This window comes from Leiobunum rupestre, chromosome 4 (assembly GCF_980474605.1).
Source record: "Leiobunum rupestre chromosome 4, qqLeiRupe1.1.hap1, whole genome shotgun sequence".
NCBI classification, from domain to species: Eukaryota; Metazoa; Arthropoda; class Arachnida; order Opiliones; family Sclerosomatidae; genus Leiobunum; species Leiobunum rupestre.
The window spans coordinates 75,018,665-75,043,792 of NC_143387.1; the positions used below are offsets into that span (position 1 = coordinate 75,018,665).

The 25,128-nt window shown below is 35.2% G+C and overlaps 1 long non-coding RNA gene across 1 annotated transcript; it reads left to right on the forward strand.

Annotated features, from left to right (window-relative positions):
• The first annotated feature begins 241 nt into the window (after positions 1–241).
• On the forward strand, positions 242–756 carry LOC149949045 (uncharacterized). The gene is made up of 5 exons (XR_016480264.1): positions 242–284; positions 341–370; positions 421–573; positions 630–659; positions 713–756. It is a non-coding gene; the product is annotated as an uncharacterized LOC149949045 (long non-coding RNA).
• The last annotated feature ends 24,372 nt before the right edge of the window (positions 757–25,128 follow it).

Sequence of the window (25,128 nt, forward strand, 5' to 3'; positions counted from 1 at the left end):
CTCTATTAACGTAACGGTTTTTTAAATAAATCAATGTTTTCTCGAGAAAAATTCCATACACGAACCTAACCTCGAGCTATAGACATAGTAAATCAAATATTTAGGTTAAGATTGCCGGGTATAAAAGGCATGATTTTTTCATGTTTTATCACATTTCGTTCCTGAACTACAATGTAAGTTGTAAAACGTCTTAATACGAATCTTTTCAACAAAAATTTAAAAATTTAGGGCCTCCAACACTATGACAGAATTTATTAAAGTAGTGAAGGGGAGAGGATGTGGAAGTAATGTACTTTTGATAATATACTGTAACAAGTAATTGATAATTATTAAATTATAGGAGAAAACGCGGACTTAGGACCAGTTCGAAGTAATTATTTTCTATTTTTTATTATACTTTTATAAAAATTCTAACAATAGGACCCGACACGTTGCCACCACCCTCCACGCCTTCGGACCCACCAACACCCGGGAACTCCCCAACGCCCTCGTACTCTCCCACAATTCCATATCGGGAGATATTGATCAACCCGTCATTGTCGGCGGAAATGCGAGTGCTGGACTTGAGGAAAGGTAATTCGTTAAATATATTTTAATACGTATGAAATTATAACATGAATTTTTTCTAGCGCCGGGGATCAAAATCATCGTGGAAGGGGGTAATATATTCAACATGTTTTATTATAATAGAAACTAATTGATGTAATTTTAGGTGGCGCCCTTAAAATTTTAATTTAAATAAACTGTTTATATTTATTTTTGTCTCTTTCTTAATAAGCACGTTAATTGTATCATATAAACCATTTTCAAGCAGATTGGTTAAAACGTACCATTCCTAATAAACCTTAACTTGTTAATCGACGCTTACAATTTCCCGCGCTTTTCCAACCGTCTTCAGAACACATGTTAAATTCCCGCCAAAAATGATTTGTTAACCATATAGCAATCAGGTCAATTACCCCTAACGGTTAATTATAAAAGTGCAAACATGTAATAGACCTATAGAGTACAAACTATACCCGTTTCCCCGCCAAAATCATGTCAAACATGTTATAGACCTATAGAGTTTAACCACTTGTTAATCGACGCTTACAATGATTTGTTAACCATATAGCTACCAGGTTAATTATAAAGGTACAAACTTTATAACTAGTAAATACAAACTTTACCTCCCTTCCACTTGTTCATTGATCCTTTTCGCGCTTACCAAACATGTTACTATACTATCCATATAACAGGTCAATGACCCCTAACGGTAATCCAATTAGTTAAACAATACCACGCTCATTAATATTCACCCTTTTGACCTTGAACAGGTTGATTGAAAGGTCGACTAATTAATTATTCAAAACACCTGTTAATCTCATTAATTATTCAGGTCACGCGCGCGTGACACGCGCCCGAGGGGGGTCGGCAACGCGATTCCCCGCTTCATTCCCCCCCGTCACGCAGCTGTGGACGCGTGGGGGAAAGCACGCGTTCCCCCACAAGCGTATCCAGGAATACGGCACCATACTACTCCCACCCCAGACTCAATCTTTTATAGAAAGGACTGTTATTTACTTTTCGCGAAAAATATAAACCAAATATTTTGATCTTACGTACAGGTTATTTAGACAAACAGTTTAGTGACTAGAACCAAAACTAAAACTCAGTGCCGAATTAAAAACTAGGCACACTAGGCACGTGCCTAGGTACCCTGAGGGTCAGGGGGCCCAGGAAGATCCCATGGCAATAGCCTGTATCTCGTTTTACGTTGAACTCGAAAGATGAAACCGACCCGAAACGAGTACCTTGTAAACTTGCGTACCGAAACGTTTTCCTATTACCTGACTCCGTCTCTCCTATCCGAATGAACGCGAACCACCGTGCTAGATGAGAGAGACTCAGATGGCTAGACATTTTCTCTACGTGAGGAGGAAGGGTTTGAACACCAAACCCCTCCCCATTGTTTACGCCAGTAAGCTATAGACACCATCTAGCTACCGAAGGACCCTACGCATCGTCTACTTTGGCTACAGACCCAAGACATAGTCTATTTTAACCAAGTCCATCTCTACCATCGAGATAGGTAGGGCTAAGCCCAAGGAGGGACCTTTATATTTGTTTTATAATTTCAATGTAAAGTACTCAATAAAGAAAGACCCGGCAATGCAATCCGCTAAAACGGCTAAAAACTAACTTCGAAAAACATCTTTTATTAGTCGTAATGCTAGTATTTATTATTTTAACCGAGTACGCGACGTAGATATCTCGGGATAGCCATAACCAGTCGCAGGTAAATATAATCCACAAGCCTTTGGTTAACAATAGCATAAGGGAATATCGTTTTTGTAACTCACTATCGTGGGTTTCCCCGCTCGGTTGTCACATTTTAATTAAAGTTGTTCTAATCGAGGCGCTGATCACTACGCGTAATCCGTGTACTGTACAGGCTTGTAGCTTTGACTGTACTAAAAACTTTACGCTGATTACGTGTAATCTGTATAGGCAAAGGCTGTATTCTCTGTAATCGGTGTACAAAAATTTCAGAAGTGGTTTTTCCCATCGGCTCTCATAAAAAAAACGTATTATTCTCCAAAAATGTATACATGGTATTTAAATGGAAGTCACTTTTGTTTAACATCATTTAGATCGTTAATCATTCAAATTATGGTACGTTATTCAAACTCACAATTAGGCTCACCTAATCCACTCTTGAATATCACTTTACTGTATTGAGGGGCGGTCTTCGGTTAGGATATCCCACTTGAAAAATCTCACACATCATTTTCGGATTTCGGTCACCTTCTCCAAAGTACAAGGCAACAATAGACAAATAAAAATATTCGCCTAAATTGCCACTTCTCATTTGTACTCCTCCTCGAAATACTGGATCACTCCGATTGGTTATTTTATTTTTAATTTTTGTTTTGGGAGTCAAGACCACCTTTTATGTGGCGTGATTGGCCTATAGTTTAGATAATTGCCGTAATGGCGCAAAGAACTCTTAGAAATCCGATTCGGATTAGGAAAATAAATGTATTTATCGAGCCAATGAAAGTCAAGCTGTACGTTTTTGACTGAAATTCGATTAGACCTAGATGACGCTAGCAGCAACGAACACGTGACTAACAACACCTTCTCGTCCTCTTTTTAAAATCCCTTTTTGTAGCAGAGAAGATACGTTTACAGGATTTATTTTTCTGTCTATTTCGGTACACCCCCTCCGCTCTAGAACACGAACCATTATTCTAAAGAATAACTATCTCGATGATGTTAAATAAAAGTGACTCCCATTTAAATATCAAAAACCTACGTGCACCTAAATATTTATGTCTAATTAGATGTTTCAAAATCATTTTCCATGTTTTTAAAGGCTAAAGAAAAGTTCGCAACAAAAATAATGATTACACTTTTAAATGATTAAACTCTGTTTTCGCAATAAAGTGCGCGACTATCGCTTTCTGAAATCAAACAAGTTTATTTAGGCTTGCTTAACTTGTCAATTGTTCCAGTTGCGTTTTTCAGTGAAAAAGAGACCTTTTCCCATCAAACCCAAGGTATTCATAGGTTTCAGATGATGCTCTACAAATTCTCAATTGACAAAATTGATTTTAACAGGGGGCAAGGCAGTCAGAAAGGGATTTATTTAGGTGCCTATAGAGGCGCAAATATACGTACTTTTTTAATCAAAAGGCTATTGTAAACGTCGTAACAGTTGATACAGTTTTGAATACTAGAGATTAGCGTTTTAGATTTACATAGAGCCCGGTAATGGCCAAACCGAGAAGCTCATAATCTACTAGGTTGTCGTCTGCTAAGCAGAATATTTACCTTGATAAAAAACCAAAGCGTGTGCTTAGAAGACGAAAACCGAGTAGTTTATGAGCTTCTCGCTTTGATCACTACGTGGCTCTATGTAAACATAAAAGGCTAATTGGCTGTCGTTAATAAAATAAAAACTTGAAGGCCCGGTCACTAATATATAAAAATAAATTTAAATTACACCCGACCCGACCCGCCAAAAACTTTGAAATCGAAAACCCGGCCCACCTCGGGGCGGGCTCAGGTCGGGTAAACCCGCCTTTAACGGGCCAAGACTCATCTCTAGAACTAGTCCTTAAGACACTAAAAGATAAAATATATGGTTTTTAGAACCACTTCAGAATCCGGATTTGAACAATATTCCAAATTATATAAATGAGCCATTAAATCTCGGTGATAACAAAACGAATGAAGCCCAACCCGAAGATATAGCTAATATGGAAATTAATTATACCGATGAAAGTGCAAATGAAGATGTTGAAAATGATTTGAGATTTCAGGAGAACGAAGAATCTAATACATCAGATGACGAGATTAATAATAACATGCAAAATTATTTCGATATTCATCCCGATGGAGATGAAAATGCTCCATTATACCCAAATTCTCCGTTACGTGTTTGTGATAGTTTAATAGCAATTTTGTTGTTTGGTACTCGTCACTCGTTAACTGGCGGAGCATTACTAGATTTGTTATCTCTTATTAATTTACACTGCGCGATACCCAACTTATGTAAGACATCATTGTACCTCTTTCGTACATTTTTTCAAAAGATTACTTTCCCTTTAAAAACTCATAAATGTTGTTATAAATGCTCATCTGATGACTTTGACGATAACGAAATGTGTAATTTGTGCAAAGCTGATTGTAAGGACTGTCGACTATGTTTAGCAGAAGCGGTTTTTTTCAAGACATTCAAAATAGATTTACAAGAACCAGCAAAAAAGATTAAATTTCGGATATATATGATGGTGCGATATACAAAAAAATGAGTGGTAAAAGACAATTCCTATCGTATAAAAATCATATTTCTCTTATGTGGTATACTTATGGTGTACCTCTTTTTAAATCCTCCAAGAAAAGCATATGGCCTTTATTTTTAAATATTTTAGAATTACCGGCTCATAAAAGATTAAAAAAAGAAAACACTTTATTCGCGGGAGTTTGGATCGGACCTGAAAAGCCAAATATGAACGTTCTTTTTAAGTCATTTCATCACTTATTTGAAAAGCTCATGGATGGTGTCGAAATTCAAATGAGTAATAAAATCCCAATTAAAATTCGAGGAAGACTGTTGTGCGGCACTTGCGATTTTCCTGCAAAATGTATGGTTTTAAATATGATGCAATTCAATGGTGCATATGGCTGCCCTCAGTGCTCACAGAAAGGTAAATCTGTCTGTCGAGTTTATACGTATCCGTTTGATAAAGTTAACATTGATAGGCCGTACAGAACACATGACGAAATGGTAGCGTTAGGTTTGGAAGCGCATGAAACTGGTAGAACAATATTAGGCGTGAAAGGTCCAACAGTTTTAACCAGTCTTGTGTCTGACATAATTAATTCCACGGCGATAGACTCAATGCACACTGTCTATATGGGTGTAGCGAAAAAACTGTTTGGTTTATGGTTCGAGTCACAGTTCTCAGATTTTGAATTTTCAATATGTAAGAAGAAAGCGGAAATTGAACAAAAATTCTTGAAAATTAGACCACCTGATTTTGTGCAAAGAGTGCCTAGAGCTCTATCAGAATCTTGCTATTGGAAAGCAACCGATTGGAGAAATTGGTTTTTCTATTATCCATTGCCTTTATTATTCCAAATATTGCCCAAACAATATTTCGAACATCACATTTTTTTGGTCAAAGGAATTTTTATTTGGAACCAAAACCAAATACTATTAAGTGAGCTAACGAAGATATTAACGGAACTGTGTTAAATTTTGCTCACGGCACACAATATTCCGAAAGCCAGGTTGCAAATGCTATACACATTTTGTTACACGTTCCATCGTTTATTGAAACAATGGATCCCTTATCAAACGTTTATAAGTATTGCAGAAAATTAACAGCCAAAGGAAAACAATACAAGTTATTAGAAAATATTACGCCTTTGATATTTGCAATAGGGAAGTTTGAAGAATATTCACCAAAATATTATTTTGTAAGAGATCCATTAATACGTATTTTGGATATTGTTAATCAAATTCAATTATTTTCGCGTTTGAAAATTAAGAACTACATATTGCACTCGGAAAGTTATGATCGCACTAAAAGGCACCGAAATGATATTGTCTCTTTCAAATCTCCCGATGGAGTAATCGGATACGGTCAAATTAAAACGTTTGTAAAGCACACGCCGTTATGCAAATGTCAAAGATTGTGTACTTGCAAAGTTTTTTATTGCGCTATTATTTCCAAATTCAGTTATATTTTTCCAATTAGAACTAGCCCAATATATAATATTGAACATGAATACATAAAGGAAATAATTGACGGTCCCACTCAAAATCTACCTGTTTTACTGAAAACATTTGTTTGCCTTGTTTCATAGTTAAATCAACTAATAAAACATACCTTGCAGAACCATGTAATATCATCGAGGGTAATTAGGATGGAATTACAAATACTTTAGCTAAGATGAGCGTACCAATTAAATTTAGTAAAAGCATAATGTATTTGGTGTAATTATTTCACATAATTTGAAATAAGAAAAATATTTGAAATCATCATCAGAATTTAAATTATTTATAAAATATCATTTCAATATCGAATAAATTAATTTAAAAATATGTATCTGGTATACCAATAAAATACCCTTACCAAAAAGAAGTCTTATTTAGGGTTAAAATAGAATTAAGTTTGTTTTTAAAATCTAAAATTCATAATGAAACAAAAACATTTTTTAACATATAAGTAAGACTTATTTAGGTCTTTAATAAGGGTAAAGTAAGTCACGATTTCAAAGACTAGATTTCACACTTAAATAAGACTTGGTTTAAACTCAAAAATGTCTGTATTTTTTAGTTACATTTTCATTTAAATTAAGTCTTAAATGAGTCGAATATTAGACTAAAATAAAGAAACTGTAGAACAAAATATAACTTAAAGGTCAAGATTAAATGGAATCTTAAATACGGTCAAAATATAAAGACTAAGTTTTATGAGCTTATTTAAGACTTAATCTAAACATAAATATACCTGCAAGCTAAATGCTTTTATAACAGTTATTTTAGTCTTGTTTATATCGTAAATATAATATTTAAATTGCTGCTTTATTTAAGATAACTTTAAGTTTAAAAATAGTACATTTTATATTGCGTATATTTTTTACAAAATGGTTTACTTAGTTTTTATATTTTGACCGTATTTAAGACTTCATTTAATCTTGACATTTAAGATATATTTTGTTTTACAGTTTATTGTATTTTAGTCTAGTATTAGACTCATTTAAGACTTAATTTAAATGAAAATGTAACTAAAAAATACAGACATTTTTGAGTTTAAACCAAGTCTTATTTAAGTGTGAAATCTAGTCTTTGAAATCGTGACTTACTTTACCCTTATTTAAGACCCAAATAAGTCTTTCTAATATGTAAAAAAATGTTTTTGTTTCATTATGAATTTTAGACTTAATTTATACTTAAAAATACTTAATCCTATTTTATCCTTAAATAGGACTTCGTTTTTGGTAAGGGTAATCAACTCTCAAATAACTCTCTTTCAAATCCGCAAAAATTAGTTTCCCCATATGATACTAAATTGTAGTCTTAAATAACTCTTATTTTAATATAATATTGTAACTCATAATCAACTCTCAATTAAGTCCCTTTCAAGTCCCCAAATATGAGTCTTCAAATATGAGACTTAAGTGAAGTCTTAAATGACTGTTATTTTTATCTAACATTGTAAACCATAATCAACTCTCAAATAAGCCTCTTTTAAGTCCGCAGAAATTAATCTCCCCATATGATACTAAACTGAAGTTTTAAATAACTCTTATTTTAATATAATATTGTAACTCATAATCAACTCTCAATTAAGCTTCTTTCAAGTCTATAGAAATGAGTCTTCCTAACTAAGACTAAAATGAGTTTCATTTAAATATATAACAATAAAACTCTTTTATTGAGACTAAAATAGATTTTATTTAGGACCCACAATTCTGGTATCAGTTTTTTTATGCTTACATAATACTTAAAAATCCTTGATCCTACATTGAGACTAATTGGCGACTAAAGTAAGACTCCCATTTTGGTAAGGGTAGGCTCGACTCAACGTAGTCGCAGATTTATCGGAGAATAAACGGAAATAATAAAGAAACCATACATCCATCGCAGATTTAATCGTTGAGATCAAGCCTAGTGAAAACGTTTTTGACATGTCTCGTTCCTTTGTATTGTGATACTTTTGGCGAGCTAAGCGACAAAAATTTACATCACTCGCGATTGGGTAGTTTGAATTTTCACCATTGTGATTGGTTGAAAGGCGTCGCAGATTTAGTCGAGACATTTCGAGAGTAGTCAAAAACGTTTTTAAGCGACACATTACCTAACTAGTGCCAAATTCTTGACGTGACTCGAATATTGGACGTGTATAAAAGTTTCGACTAGTCGAAAACTGTGTTACTGAGACATTTTCGGCTCTCGTTAGATTTCTATACGGAAATTGAGACACCTTTGGCGTACTCGACTACAGTTTTTAACATGTTCAATTTGTTGGAGGAGGGTATAAAGGCAAGAGATTTTTTAAGGTAACTAAATTATTTCACGTGACACGTAAAGGCCAATAAAGGCTTTGTATAAATTTTGATAAACCAATAGAATGGCGTTTTTCAATAATTATGTTAATAATATTTCGGTCCAATTACCTTCGAAAACCTTTGACATGTCCAAAAGTGTTGCTTGTGACACTTTTGGCGTTCCATACCCGTCGTCCCGATCCCGTTTCGGCGTCCCTACCTATGACGGCGCCCGGTGCGGTCGCACCGTTCGCACCGCCCTAGGTGAAGACTGCTTCATTAAAAGAATGTCATGGATTTAAGTACCAGGAAGTTCACATTGTGTTTGACCGGTACCTGTCTCAATCTTTAAAAGCTAGAACAAGGAAGAAAAGAGCCAAGGGTTTCGCTCCAGTACGCAGGAACATCACTGACTCTAACGTGCCGTTGCCAAAGAACTTGAGTAACTTGTCATTCCTTTCAGAAGGTTTTTTGTGTATTTTTGAATTCCTCATGCTCAAATACCTATAATTACACATTTTGGACGCGTTCCTGTGTCAAAGGGAGACTTCACAGTGCCGATTTCGGATTTCGGCGCCATTTTGGGCGCCTTCTTAAATATCTCACTTCTGGTCGAGATTTCGCTTGGGCAACCGGCAGATTCGGATTCAGCAGGGTCGAAATAGGGGGGAATGACCTTTTGCCCAAAAGTAACCTAAAATGCTTCTAAAAGTTCGATTTTCTGAAATCTTGACTAGACAATTATCCTTAAGAGTGCAGAGGTGTGCGCCATTGATTCCATAAGTTAGATTTATGATATTTCGCTATTTCTATTATATCAAGAACTATGTTGGCGCAAACAAAACTAATGGTGGCGCATAAGAGCGCAAGCTCTGCGCCATTGATTTCATAAGTAAGATTGCTTATATTTCGCTATTTTTATTATATCAAGAATTATGTTGGCGAAAACAAAACTAAAGGTGTCGCATAAGAGCGCAGGCTGTGCGCCATTGATTTCATAAGTAAGATTGCTAATATTTAACTATTTTTATTATATCAAGAACTATGTTGGCGCAAACAATCCTTTATAAAAACTTCCTTTAGAATTATAAAGAAAATCTGAATAGAAAGTTCTTTAGAATCTATATTAACATTTCTAAAGAGTTGTTTAGGATATTAGCCCTTTCTAAAGGAAATGGTATAGAATTTCTAAAGTAATTTTAAAGAGTTAAAAGAAATAATTACTATAGAAATAGGTAAAACTTTCTAAAGCAAATGCTATAGGGTGCTATAAAATATTTAAAAGAAAAACCTTTAGCATATATTTATTAACTTCTAAATGTATTTAATTCCTTTAGAAAACCCTTTAGATAAATAATTTAAAATTAATATATGTAATAAGCCTATTTCTTAAGCTTAAGTTAATAAGTTTAATCAAACGTATTGAAATTAATTATCAATTTTATTCAAACAATGATTTTCTAATAATATAAATGAAAGGGGTCACTATTGATAAACAATACTTGCGGTAAATAAGGGAATTTTTTACAAAGGAATATTTACACCATCATATACAACATAATTATGTTCGGAATTATTTTCCTTATTCTTCAAAATCGCGTTATATTTGGTGGTTTCTTCTTTGATTTTATCTTGAATAGACTTTTTTAGTTTATCCGTGGGGTACCAAATTAGTTATTGCAATACTCCGAGGAAACATGTACTAATGTTAATAATTTAATTAAAATTTTGAACAGATTTACGCCATTTTAAATGTTTTTTTAAAATAAAACTTTAAATAATGTAATAATGTCGTGTATTATAGTTTTAATTAAAACATATCAGAACCATGGAATGACATTTCGCATATATGATACTAATTTTAAATTTAACACAAAAATTATATTTCATTTGGACGAAATAATTATCAAACTTACGTAGAATTGCATCCACCATTTGGCCATCTAATTTTTTTGGCGGTTACATTTTTGTGCGCATTTGATGCCTTTCAAGTAAGTGATCTATTAACGACATCCGCTTTATCAAATATTATCATTAGTAGGCTCCGAGCAAGGATCTTCCCATTGCCGTTAGCAGCATACTCTGCATTATCTAGATCTCGTTTAGAAATTTTTATTTCTCCGTTTTTATCGAGATTTACTTCTTCCTTAAAAATAAATATTTAAAATTAAATTTCTTTAAAAAAATTATTTGAAATACACAAACACTAACTATAGCTTTCGCGGCAGTATGGTTTGATTCGCGGGACTCGCATTTGGCGTGAATGGACTTCAATCTCTTTATCCATTTCCCAACATCTATAGGAAAGCGGAATTAATAAGTCTATTCAACACTAAGATTAATATCATAAATGTATAACTTTTATTTACGGAAGTGTGTCAGTTAACTATTTCCCCCGTGTTATTTTTTTACTGAGAGGCAGTTCTATAGAATGATGTCACTTTTTGATCAACTTCAGACTAATTAAGCCATTAGACATTACACGCGGACTTTACCTCTACTTTATAGTGATGACAGACCGCCGTGCCGCTGCAAAGAACCAGCTGAGCGTATATTTGGTTTTAGTTTATCGTTAGAGAGGCTTTAGATTTTTGGTATGACGTCACCTCGTCAGTTCACGCATACCTATCAGTAACAAATTCGACTAACTGACACGCTTAAGGAATTAATTATAATACTTACTAACTAATTCTCTTAATTGGTGGCACTCCTCCTCGAGTTCTCTATTTTTTTCCTCTAATGTGTTATATTTCGCCTCTAGTTTTCTAATTTTCCTTCGTAATATACACTCATCTCCACTAGTGACGTTATTATTAGATGTTGCGGCTTCAATCATCTGAACATGTTGCTAAAAATATAACGGTAGAAAAGGTTGAACATTTTCGTAAAAATCGGAATTATATTTCTTTCGTATTACTTTTTGTAAATAAGTGCTAATTTTAATCGATTTCCTTCTTCCTTTTTTCTCTCCTGAAACGGCCTTTCACTCTTTTTCCATTTCCGGCGCAGATCCTATTTGAAAATAATTTTTATTTATCAGATATATTTAACAATATTTTTCTAAAAGTGCGAAAAAGGTTTAAGGTTCTCACCAAAGGCTATTAATTCTCCTGGCGACGTTTCTTCAAGTTCATCCCACTTGATATCCACGATTCTATTTCTATATTTTGTGTAATCTTTGGATGCTTATATTTTGGTGGCCAGCTCTTCCTACGCAATTTTTCTTACAGAGTAAACGTCCCACATTTCCATTTCAACCCATTTTACCAAAAAATGTAGGCCTTGTTTGGCAAGTCCATTGTTCATATTTAAATTTAAGTTGAGTTAAGCTAAGTGAACGGTTTGGCACGTTTCGAAGCTACCAAATACGGAATGAGTTACCGAACTTTTTAAGAACAGATAGTGAACGTGTAGACCTAGCGGGGAAAAGTGGAGCAAAGTTTGGAACGTACCATTTTGAAGCGATTTTTACCTCTCCTAGGAGGGGTTATATAATCACCGTGTCTGTTTGTCTGTCCTGCGAACGCGTTCGCATTTTCCGTGCAAAGGTTAATCATTGCGTACGCAGTTTTTCGAAATTTCTGCGTTCGCAGTTGCTTGGACTGTCGAAGGGTTGGCAAAACCACCGTGCGACGGTGAGCGTTAACGGATAAATTTGCGGTTGGATTTGGTTTGGATGGTGTTGTTTCGTTAACGCTCACGGTCGTGACGGTTTTAACTCAGTTTGATTGGATATTTCATTATTGTAATGTTTATATGTAGGTTGTGAATGTTATGACGGTTGTGGGTGTTGAGTTTGTTGTGTTTATGTTATGACGGTTGTGGGTGTTGAATTTGTTGAGTTTGTTTTTATTGAGTCTGTTGTGTTTGTGTTTGTGTTTGTTGCGTTGAACGGGTGTTTTTCTTCTACTTTTTCTTAATGACTTTGGGACGTATCGAGTACTGAGTGTTATGCAACCTCTCAACGTCCAATGGCAGGGTTTCCACCAATTGTACACGGTATTCGTCTTTGTATCAATTTGCGATTTGATAGCGCCGGCCGGTAATCGTACCCGGCTCTGCCTCGTGCAAGAAATGTACTCTAACCACTCAGCCACCAACGCTTATTAAGTTACGGTGCTTTTCTAAAAAACAGCTTTGGTGAATGTCCTTTACAAAAATATAACGTTACATCATTTTAAATATTTATAAATTATATTAATCTTATATTTAATAAAATATTTTTAAATTATATTAATCTTATATTTAATAAAATATTTTTAAATTATATTAATCTTATATTTAATAAAATATTTTTAAATTATATTAATCTTATATTTAATAAAATATTTTTAAATTATATTAATCTTATATTTAAATATTTATAAATTATATTAATCTTATATTTAATTAAATATTTATAAATTATATTAATCTTATATTTAATTAAATATTTATAGATTATATTGATCTTATATTTAATTAAATATTTATAGATTATATTAATCTTATATTTAATTAAATATTTATAGATTATATTGATCTTATATTTAATTAAATATTTATAGATTATATTAATCTTATATTTAATTAAATATTTTAGTATTTTAATGTAAAATTTGATCGCAATCAGGAATTGAACTCGGGTCAGTAAGTTTAGTTTTTTCGGATACTCTTTTTTAATATAATATGTATCTGGGTTTTAGGCAAACGAAGGGTCGTATGTTATTTTTACTGATCGAGATAATGTTGTTTTTTGTCTATTCTTTGATCTTATATTTTTATCTTTGGTTTTTTGAGATTTTGTTTCCACGAAAACGTCCAGTTTGGGAAGAGACTTTAAGGTGTGAGGGTCATGTTGTTTAGCTTATCCGGTTTCATGATAATAACGTCGGAAATTCCTGTTTGTTAATGGTAAGGTGTCGCACTAACTTTTCCGTCTACGGTCATTTATTGATATACGAGCTGTGGTTTAGTCAAGTGACTTTCTGTGCTTTGTGATGGTAAGTTTTTCACTTCTTGTCAATACATTTTTTATCGGTGTGGATATTTGTACATCTACGATTCCTAATGCAGTCATTGATTTCCTGGGCGTGCGAGTCATTATATGATATTGGAAATTGGATGGTATTGGTCTTTTCCATGCGGTATGTGTCACAACGTCAACAGGAAGTCTACGAGTCGTCCACTACCAGATGTCGAATAAATTGCTATTCTACGGTATCTTCATCAAGGGCGAGTGTTGAAATAAAATGAGCGTTAAAGATGCGGCAAGTATTTCGTAAGCGAGAAAAAAATACCCTCTGTAGATATTTCTTTGATTAAAATTGGCTTCGTATTATATTTAACTGATAAACTTGTACTGTAAATAGGGTTAAATTCAATTGTGCATTGTTTTAGTACGTCTAACTCGCTGTTGTAACTACTTAATTTATATTATTCTGAATAAATTAAACTTGTTTGTTTCGTCTCAAATATTTTAATTAAAATTAAAATTTTATACCGGGCGGGATTGAACCGGGATTACGTTTTTAGTAAATAACTCTGAATTGCTGAGATATATCTTTAAGGGTCATCTCGAGAAATTAATACCACTAGGGAAAATTCTTCCGAGGAGAGGTATATTTTGGCTTGCCAACTTGTTACAATTGCACTTCGGGGTCATTCCATGTCAAATCAACACACTCATTTTACTTGCCCTACTCGGATATTGATGAAATTTCGTATAGATATAGTGCATATGGACAGAAAGAAAAATGCAAAGTTTTATTTAATTATCGCAAACGGATTTCAAAATATAGCTATGTGAAATTTCAAAAAATTGCCAAAAACGCACCGTTCGAATATTTTCTAGATCCTTTCCAGAAGCACTTATAATTCAGCAAGAGAAATGCTAATAGTGTCATTTTACACAGTTTTCTATGCCCTTTTTTATGATACAACATGGTTAAAAATTTCAAAAAAAGTTTTTAAATTTTTTTTAAAACTTTAAAATTGATTTTCTAAAAAAGTGCAAAATGAAATGTTTTTAAAAAATCCTGTGAATTAACTGTACTTGTGTTAGTTGATTGTCAAAATTTTAAAGTGGGAGGTTAATGGGTTCATAGTTAAAAAATATTTCAAATAGGAGTGGTTTTTCAAGAGATTTGCCTTTAATTGTAATAAGAAAAGTAATATTTTGGATGAGGGGGGACGCCAGTCGATTAGAGGGGGAAAGACACGTGCTTTGAGGGAGAGAAACTGACTTTTGTATCTACGAGGTTTTAGTTTCAGTTTCAGTTTCAATTTCTTCACACTAATTCTCTCTCGCCAGTTGAAGACGGACTTTTATCGTTTTTATCGTAACACAGAGTTATTATGTGTTGGATGGAATAGTTATTTTGTTTAAAACTAACTTATAATAAAAGCAACTTAATAATGGAAAGCAAATTGAAATTTATTAAATTACAGTGTCTTAATCCATTAAATAAAAGTAATCACACTATTAGGGACAAAAAGAAACTGAGAAATGTTACATCATGGATGTTTTATTTATTTCCTGAAATGCCTAAAGAAGCTAAAGTTTGTGATTTTTGTCGAAAAGAAATTGGAAGGTCAAAGGATAGTACTAACGCCAATCAGCCTGTACCTTCAATCAACATTAGTGAAGAATCCCGGAGTTCAGATTAGGATAAAGACCCAAGCTTTTCTTTACAATCAAATATTGTAGTTGATAGACTGAATACTTCTCTTTTGGAGCTAGAAGAGTCTCCAATTGTCAAAAAGAAAATTCTATCAAAGCCGTATGCTACGAAGAAATTGAAAAAAATTAACTCGGCAATGAAGCGTAAAATCTTCGTAGCAGCTGAAGATTCATCTGAAAGCGATGCTGAGGATCCAGATAAGTCAATTTTACAAAACCTCAGACACATTTTCTAGTTCTACAAGCAGAGCTTAAAAGGTAATGATACTTACCTGTCTACCAAAAAAATGGGGTATTACCCCAGTAGAACACGTAGTGCGTTTTATGGTCGGGTAGGGGTCGCGCTGTCGGGTGGTAGTCGGAGTCGGCTAGCGTGTGTCACGCCGACTAAATGCCGACTGATATGGTTGTTTTAAAAATCCTTCGCGGTTGGGCCGACTATCATTTGAGCTGCTGTAAAACATACGTTTTATTGTATACAAATTGTAAAAGGTTGGTCGTTCCGATGTTCCTCCTGAAGCTCAAAAGTCCGTTTTCTGGTCGGATATGGGTCTTGCTTTCGTTAAAGATCGATAAAATTGGAAAATTAGGTGTATAATTAAGAATTAAACCCCTTTTAAAAATTGTCATAATAGTCATATTAGTTGTGCCGACTGCGATGGTCGTTGGCCTTTCTAAACTAAATTAAGTTATTCTAACGCCGAATAATTCGTGGATTTTAAGAGCGCACGTGTTTGTCTATCTCCATCGGCTGTGATACAGTAGGTCAGTGGGATGGAAGTTTTCGCTATATATTTTTTGATTGATCTAGTTCTCACTATTTTCAGTTTAAAGTTAGATAGACGATAATTAATACGTAAATGTTTGCATAAATTAAATTTATATAATTTTTACTAAATCATTATTTTCATTATTTACGTATTAAGACCACCAACTTATATCTTCTCGTATACTACCCCTGTAGCACAGCACAGTCGGGTTTGTAGTCGGCTAAGGGTCTGATAGTCGGTTGAGTCATGTCGGTTTTCCCGACTGCTGCCAACTCTAGCCCGACGTATAATAATTCGGTTCAATTTTCCTACTGTGTGCCGTTGGTACACAAAATGATTATTGAGGAGTCGGGCTTTCCGACAGTTTTCTTTTAAATAATCTGCATTTGCCGACTGCTTGATAGCGCTGATTAGGGCTATCTTTCATTGTCGGTAATAACTTCTTCGTTTTAATAAATTCTATTATTTTGGTCCAATTTTGCGACTTTTTACCGCCAATTGTTGGAATGGTTGTAGAACATGCGGGATTTCCGACAGTCAGATTCCAATAATATGAATTTGCCGACATTTTACCAGGGATAATTAGGAATTAATTTTTGAGTTGGTAATACTGACCTCCATTTTCATAATTAATCAACTTTTCGTATAATTTTCCAACTCTTTGCCGACAGTAGACAGAACGGATATTAATGAGTCGGTCTTTCCGACACTGAACTTTGAATTAGTTCTATTTAAATATGGTTTACCAGCAATAATTTAGCGTAACCTATTATTATCTTCAATCCGGAACTTAGGTTAAAATATTACAGATTTCATTGTAAAATTCTAAAATACGGCTAGGCAATTCTCTAGTCAATTTATGGTCTCGCAGCTTCTAGTGCTGCCAACTTGTATTACAATTAAGCTGTTCGGACACAGCGCGTGATCGAAGTTGGTCGAGCCAAAAAAAAGCTGAGCTTCGTGCATGGAGATCACGTGATACGCCGGAGGGAAACCGTAACTGCAAGATAAAGAATATTTTAGGCTTTATATCGGACTGTTGGGCCGACAACCAAACGACTGTAGGCCGACATGTCATTCGATAGTTGAGAAAGTAACGTTTTAAGGTCGGCCAACTGAAACATATTGCATAATCCCCCGTAGCATATGATGTCGTTTTCGGGTCGGGGTACGGTCGAAAAGTCGCTTTATAGTCGACGACCAAATGCCGACCTAAAAACGTCCGAACGTTTTTCGACACTAAAATCGTCAATCCTTTTTTGGGACTATTTATGGTCGGTATGCCGACCATTATCCGACTTAAAATAGACCTAACATTTAATTATTACCCCTGTAGCACAAAGAGTCGATTTAAGGTCACGCTTTGCCAATTAATCGCTGAAAACAAATTGAAATATTTTTCAAATAACTTCCTTTCTGTATTATATTTTTTCGAAAAAGATTATATATTCAATCTGAAAATGTTTTCCTTATTAAAAATCTCTCAGCTCAAGTAGGTTACATTCGTATAGCTAAGATATTATTAATGAAGATTTATTCTTTACTCTTACTAAGCCCTTAAAAACTCTAGAACTCTGTATTCTAGATTCAAGAGCTTTCCGATTGACGGAAATAAACTCATTGTTTCACTCCCGTTCATGGGACTTGACCAACTACATACATGTATAAAGCTATTTATATAGATATATTTACGGTTTTATTTGGTCATTTTCGGTCACTTAAAATCCATATCAAAACGTAAGTCGTTTCGACGTAAATATACAGTACATTCTAAGTCGGGAGGACGTCGTTTCGGAGTCGGTTCTTAGGTCTATTAAAAGGCGGTAAAGAGTCGACGTTTTAAAGGCGGCCGACCCTTTTACCCCTGGAACATTTCACCCTAAATCCAAAAGTTGGTATAGTACCTTTTGCCGACGTCTGCCCGACTCTAATTTGATACAGGGGATAGGGCCGACTAAAACAATTGATAATTTAAGAGGTTGGCCGACTGGTAAATTATACGTCGTACCATGGTCGGGCAATGCGCAATTTATCAGTCGGCCAGCTTTACGACTAAATATAACATGGCCGACTGCTTTTAGGGTAGGACTGCCTGACTGTAAAAAGTGGTGTTGATGCACATAACCTCCGACCGTGTTCCGACTCCGCCCCCCCCCCGACGAAAGTCACTGCGGTCGGGCCGACTGTTTTGTGCTACATGGGAAGTAGGGCCGACTGACATAGTCTTGATGTTTGGTTTACACCGTCACTAAAAATAGGTAGGGCCGACTGCTATGCAGTGATTTTTTGGTCAGAAAGTGACCAAAAATTGGTAGGCCGACTGATGTAGTCTTAATATTTTGCTAAGCAAAGTGACTCAATATAGGTAGGGCCGACTATTACACAGTCTTGGTTTCTGGGTCGAAAAAGTGACCGAAAATTGGTAGAGCCGACTGATATTTTGGTAAACAAAGAGGTTCAATAAAGATAGGGCCGACTAAATATTTTAGAAGAAAATGCGTCTGGAAAGTGGTAGCGCCGATCTATTGCCAGGCTAAATGTTAGATAGTTGGCGGGCTATACTATTTTGGGGTGGGCCATTTTTCTAAAAATTAGTCGGCGCCATAGCGATGCACGGACTCGCGGCCAACCATAAAACACGCCGTCGGTGGACGGTGACATTTCGACCAGTTTGCCGACTACGATGCAACCAGGGCCTTTGACTATGACCCGAACAGGGCGGCCGACTACGACCTGACCATCGGGCCGACCAAATTTCGATACTGGGGAGAGTTGGCGGGCTATATTATTTTAGGGTGGCCCGTCAGTTCAGAAATAAGTCGGGGTCGTAGCGACCCTTACAAAAATATTCCTTTAGATTCTTAAGAAAAAAAAGGGAAAAATGTTTAGAAATTCTAAGGGAAAATCATGGGAATCCTTGGTAAATTTGGCACCTTTTTCCCAAGATCGTTCTTAAGAGTTTCTTTGGAACAAATCCTTAAGGAGTTCTTAAGAACAAATTCTTAGGGAGTTCTTAGGAACAAAGTCGTTAGAATTTCTTAGGATAATGTTTCTTAAGAATTTAGGGTCAAATTTTCTTTAGAATGTTAAGAATAATTTTTCTTTAGATTTTACAGAATAACTTCGTAAGATTGCCAAAGAGTATTTCCTTTAGAGATAACTTGAAAAAAGGCTTTATTTTATTTTAATTTGCTTATACTTAGTTTTTACATTTACATTCATTTTTTGTACATTTTCTACCTTTTTTACTACCTTTTCAGAGATTCTATTACAAATCGGTTTCCCCCATTTTGGGCTCATCAACACAGAAGGAATTCCGTCTTGGCGGGGAAGAAGCGGCCGATATCAGTTAAATAATATACATCCAGGGTGCCCTAAATGTGAGCAGTGCATGGCAATTTATAGTGAAGTTATTCACCTATTATTGCATGGCGGTCGCTATACAGCAGACAACACTTATGCTAAGGCTTCTGTTGAAAATCCAACGTTTAAAATTATATTAAATGTCAAAATTTCTTTCAGGGAATAGGGTGCAAATGAACCGGTCTACTGTTGGAATCTCTGGCTGAAATTTTGACTTTTGATATAGTTCTTAACGTTAGATTTTCAATCGGAAACCCGAGCATAAACGTTCCCTGTTGTATAGCGACCGCCATGCAATAATAGGTGAATAACTTCACTATAAATCTCAATGGATTGCTCACATTTAGGGAACCCTGGATGTATATAAGTTTAATGATATCGGCAGCTTTTTCCAAGTAAAGACGGAGTTCCTACACAGTGTTGATTAGCTTCAATTTGTGGTAATGGTTTGCGGTTTAAATGTCTGACTTAAATATTAACTCTGAATATATTTCTTAACGTTAGAGCTTCAAATAGAGGCTTGTGCCTAAAAGCTGTCTGCTGTATGGCGACCGTCATGCTATGGAAGGTGAATAACATTGCTGTAAAATTCAATGCACCGCTCACAAATAGGGCACCCTGGGTGTGTAAGGGTTAGCAACATTGGGAATGGTGGAATAAGTACCTTCACGACTGAATATATATCAAATTTCTGATGGAGTAATCCAGTTCTTTGGGTCAAAAATATATATTTGGCTCTTTTAATTGGGCCACTTTTTCAATCAACCCTTTTAATTGGGTATTTTAGACTTCCAAGATTTTTGAGTTAAATTAAAAATGTAACCTTAAAATTTGGGCTATTTTGAATATAACCCATTTTCTGTGTTAATATTTTATTACCCACAATTTTGGGTAATTTTAGATTGATCCACATTTGGGTAATAATTTTGCCCAATTTAGGTATCTTAATGTTTGCCCACTTCTTGGATAGGTGCAATAGTGACCATAGTTTTGGGTAAAATTTTCCCCATGTTGTGTACCATTTGACCCAACCTTTTTACGAGTGAAGGAAATATATGTTTGGTTTTTTTGAGGGAAAACTACAGAAAATATTCGTTGGAAAATATACTGTTGCAATTTCTGAAGAAAAACATCAAAGAATATTTCCAAAGAAATATACCTTACGAATTTAAAAGGGATAACTTCGGAATATATTCGTAAGAAAATATACCTGAATAATTTCATAGGAAAAACTTCCGAAATTTTTCGTCAGGAAATATACCTTACGAATTTCGAAGGTATAACTTCGGAAAGTATTCTTAAGAAAATATACCATACGAATTTCCAAGGGAAAACGTCGGAAAATATTCGTAAGGAAATATACCTGTCGAATTTCCAAAGGAATAAATACGGAAAATATACAATACGAATTTCCCAGGGAAAACGTCGGAAAATATTCGTTAGGTAATATACCCTACGAATTTCCAAGGGAAAACGTCGGAAAATATTCGTAAGGAAATATACCTTACGAAGTTCCAAAGGATAAATTCGGAAAATAAACAATACGAATTTCCAAGGGAAAACGTCGGAAAATATTCGTAAGGAAATATACCTTAAGAATTTCTAAGGAAACGCTGTAGGGAAAAAATCTTAAGAGATTATCCTTTATAATAGTTTAAGAGTTTCTTAAGGCCTCAATGGTAAAATGTCCGTTAAGGATTTACTCCCAACAACACCTTACAATTCCCAAGAATTTTCCGAACAATCCCTTAGAATGTTTTTGTAAGGGGATGCAAGGACTCGCGGACGACCATAAAACTCACAGTCGACCAGTTTGCCGACTACGATCCGACCAGGGCGTTCGACTACGACCCGACCATCGGGCCGACCATCGGGCCGACCAAATTTTGCTACTGGGGAGAATTGGCTGGCTATATTATTTTAGGGTGGCCCGTCAGTTCAGAAATTAGTCGGGGTCGTAGCGATGCAAGGAATCGCGGCCGACCATAAAACTCACGGTCGGTGGACGGTGACATTTCGACCAGTTTGCCGACTACGGCCCGACAAAGACGGCCGACTACGACCCGACTTATGGAACCGACTACGAGCCGACCACGTCGGCCGACTCGTCTTTTAGGTTCAACGGCCCGACCAAATTTTGCTACAGGGGTAGGCAAATAATGCGGGAATTTAACGCGCCAAATTATATGGTAAGACAAGCCAAAAAAATTGTAAAAGAAAAAGGTATTTTAGAAAGTCCTAATCCAAAACCTGGTAAAAACCTTTCAAAAGATATTGTTGATACCATTCATTCATTTTATGAAAATGATGAAGTCAGCAGAGCAATGCCCGGTATTAAAACTGTGTAACAGTAGCTGACTCAAATGGAATTAAAACAAAAATGTCGAAACGACTAATTTTGTTTTATCTCAAGGAGGCTTACGCTTACGCATTGTTTAAGACTAAGTTCCCAAATTTTAACATTGGTTTTTCGAAAATTGCTGAACTTAGACCAAAACAATTTATTTTAGCTGGTCAAAGTGGCACACATGCAGTTTGTGATTGCACAATTCACCAGAACGTAAAATTTATGATTGAAAATGCTTTGACTAATGGTGAATTAAATACCTATAAACACTGCTTAGCAAAAATGCTGTGCAATCCATCCAATATTGATTGTAACAAAGGCGAATGTGGAGAATGCCCTTGGGATGCCCCGATACGAACATTCCTCCAAGAGGCTTTTGAAGAAAACCTAATAGAAAATGTAACTTTTCGTCAATGGATAACGGTTGATCGTTGCAACCTTGAAACTTTTCAGAAATCTCCAGAAGATTTTATAAATCTTTTTTGTGATAAACTGTCTCTCCTAATGAAACATGATTTCATTGCAAAGCAGCAATCTGCATTCATTAGTGACCAAAAAGAGAACTTGAAAGAGTCAGAGTTTGTTGTAAATTTAGATTTTTCTGAAAATTACACAATTGTCGTTCAGGATGAAGCACAAAGTTACCAATAGGCAAGCGGGCACGTGGCAATACACCCTTTTGTAGTTTATTACAAAAGTTATGATAAAGTTGAACATTTCAGTTTCGTTGTAATTTCTGACTGCTTAGAACATTACACTGTCTCTGTTTATACTTTCCAAAATAAACTCATAGAATTCCTGAAAACTAAGTTTCAAACAATGCCAAAAAAGATTTTTTATTACTCTGATGGTTCTGCTGCACAGTACAAAAACAAGAAAAATTTCATAAACTTGTGTTATCACAAGCAAGACTTTTGTGTTGAGGCAGAATGGCATTTTTCTGCTACAGCCCATGGAAAAGGTCCATGTGACGGGATTGGCGGCACAGTCAAGAGGCTAGCCGCTCGAGCAAGCCTACAACGTCCTTATGACAACCAAATAATGACCGCAATCCAAATTTATGATTGGGCCGTAGAAAATGTATCTGGGATAGTTTTTACCTTTTCAACCCAAGAAGATTATATCGAATCTGAAAAATTTTTGAGCGACCGATTCAGGCAGGCAATGACCATTAAAGGGACACAAAGGTACCATGCTTATATACCTATTGCTTCAACCGTATCAAAGATTTGTGTAAAATTTTTTCTGGAGAAACAACGGGAGTTACACTGTCCATACCGAAATCCCCAGATAAACTCCAAATGTCAGAAGTAAGCGGTTATATATCAGCTGTTTATGACCAAAAGTGGTGGCTGGCTTATATTTGGAGAAGAACGAAGAAGACGATGAAATAAAAGTAACATTTCTACAACCTGCTGGACCTTCACCATCATTTTCATACCCGAGAAAACCAGATGTATTGTGGATATCATTGAAAGAAGTTCTTTGCTAAGTTGATCCTACTACTCCTACTAGAAGAATTTATGTAATAACACCTGATGAGACTATGAAAGCAACTCAGGCCCTAACTAACTTTAAACTAATAACAACTTGAAATAAATTTTAAATAATACGATGAAGTCCATTTGATATGCCGGGAGTAGTTGCTCACTCCTGTAATCCCAGGCGTCCGGGAGGCAGAGTTTGTGGATGGCCGTGTGAGGTTGACCACCAATCCCCCAACGGGTGGTCGCAATACTTCCGCCACGGGTGTCCCCACGTATCCCCCCGTTCGCGTGGCCGTTGCACATATTGCGCCCTGATTAATCAGATGGTGTCTTCGCCGGGCTCGCGGTCTTCTCAGCCTCAATTCAGCCCTTTCTTCTTTGAATTAAAAAAAGTCCATTTGATCAATAATACAGTGTAAAACGGTACTTCACTACATAAAGGCTAAGTTTTTGAAAAACCACTTTGTTTTCAATTTTCTTTTAACTATCAACCAATTAACTTCCCACTTTTAAATTTTGACAATCATTTAACAAAAGTATGTATTATTCACAGGATTTTTTTTAAAATGATGATGCTTTTTTTTAGAAAATCAAATTTAAAAATTTGGAATTTTTTTTAAAAAAAAGCAGGGTTGGCAAGTTTTAAACAAAATGTTTAAAACAAGTGTTTAAAACACGTATAAAACAAATATTTTAAACAAACGCCAATTTTTTTAAACGTTTTAAACTATCTGTTTTAAACATGTTTTTTATAAGGTAAATTTTCATTGTTTTTTGTAAGATATTGGTTAATCAATATGAGGGAAAAGGAAGAAAACCATTCCAAGGCTCTAAGAAAGGTAAATTGTATTGATAACGGGTAGTTTGATTTTAAGATTCTCTGAAAAGAGCGACTGAAAGGGCTCGATATGATTTCATAAATTTCCTACCAGTGCAATAATCCTACGAACGCATTGAATTTTGTCTTTTTGTTTAAATATAATTTATATAGCTGCCAATATACATCTTTTTGGGACACTACCTATGCACGAGATAAAAGTAGAGTTGCTATTTAGTCGGGTTGTGCCGGGTTTTAAAGGGATCCCTCACTCACAACAGGGGAAGGCATAGGGGTCACAAAAAACTGGTTTTGAAGCACACTGCCAGTCTGGATTTTATGTTACCCCTATGCCTCCCCCTGTTGTGAGTGAGGGATCCCTTTAAATAACAAGAAACACGGACGGTCTGGACAGATCGGGCTAAAACCGACTAGGCGGCACTCCTAGATAAAAATCAAGGGATTTAGGTCCCCTTTCCCGATTTTTTAGAAATTTGATGATGTGATAGAAGTTTTAAGATTATAGAGGTATCTAAGTTCTTATTTTTTATAACATTGTTTATTTGTGATGATTTATGACTGCAGACGTGCACAGTTCAATAAACCAAAACTAAAAACCATGTGTGGATAACTAGCTATTTTCCCTTTTCTTAGTACTATGCGACCGAAAATTCCAATACTACAGGTTAGGTAGTTTTTGCATGGGTCATCGAAAACCCAAAGGCCGTCAATGGTTGGTCAACAACGCTTAGCGAAATTCTTGGCTCGTTTAAATAAGCGTGTACTCTTTGGTTCTTCTCCCTGTGAGTTTATTTATAATACCATAAGTGGCATAATTACCCTAAGTGTGCCTATAGGAGCCTTTACCACAGAAAATCTTCAAATAGAGCTTGTTCTAAACAGACCAAAGAAACGTAGGACTCGCGAATTCCGTTCAAGTACCCTATATGGTATTTTTAATGGTCGCGCCGCAGACGCCGCTTCGCAAACACATTACGTAAATTTCGTTACTGGAAAAATGACGTCATATACGTCACTTTCGTTAAACAAGGTATCCTTGAAAAATTCATCTTATTGACACACTTAGGGTAATTATGCCACTTATGATAATACGTTTAATGATACCTAGGAGCAAC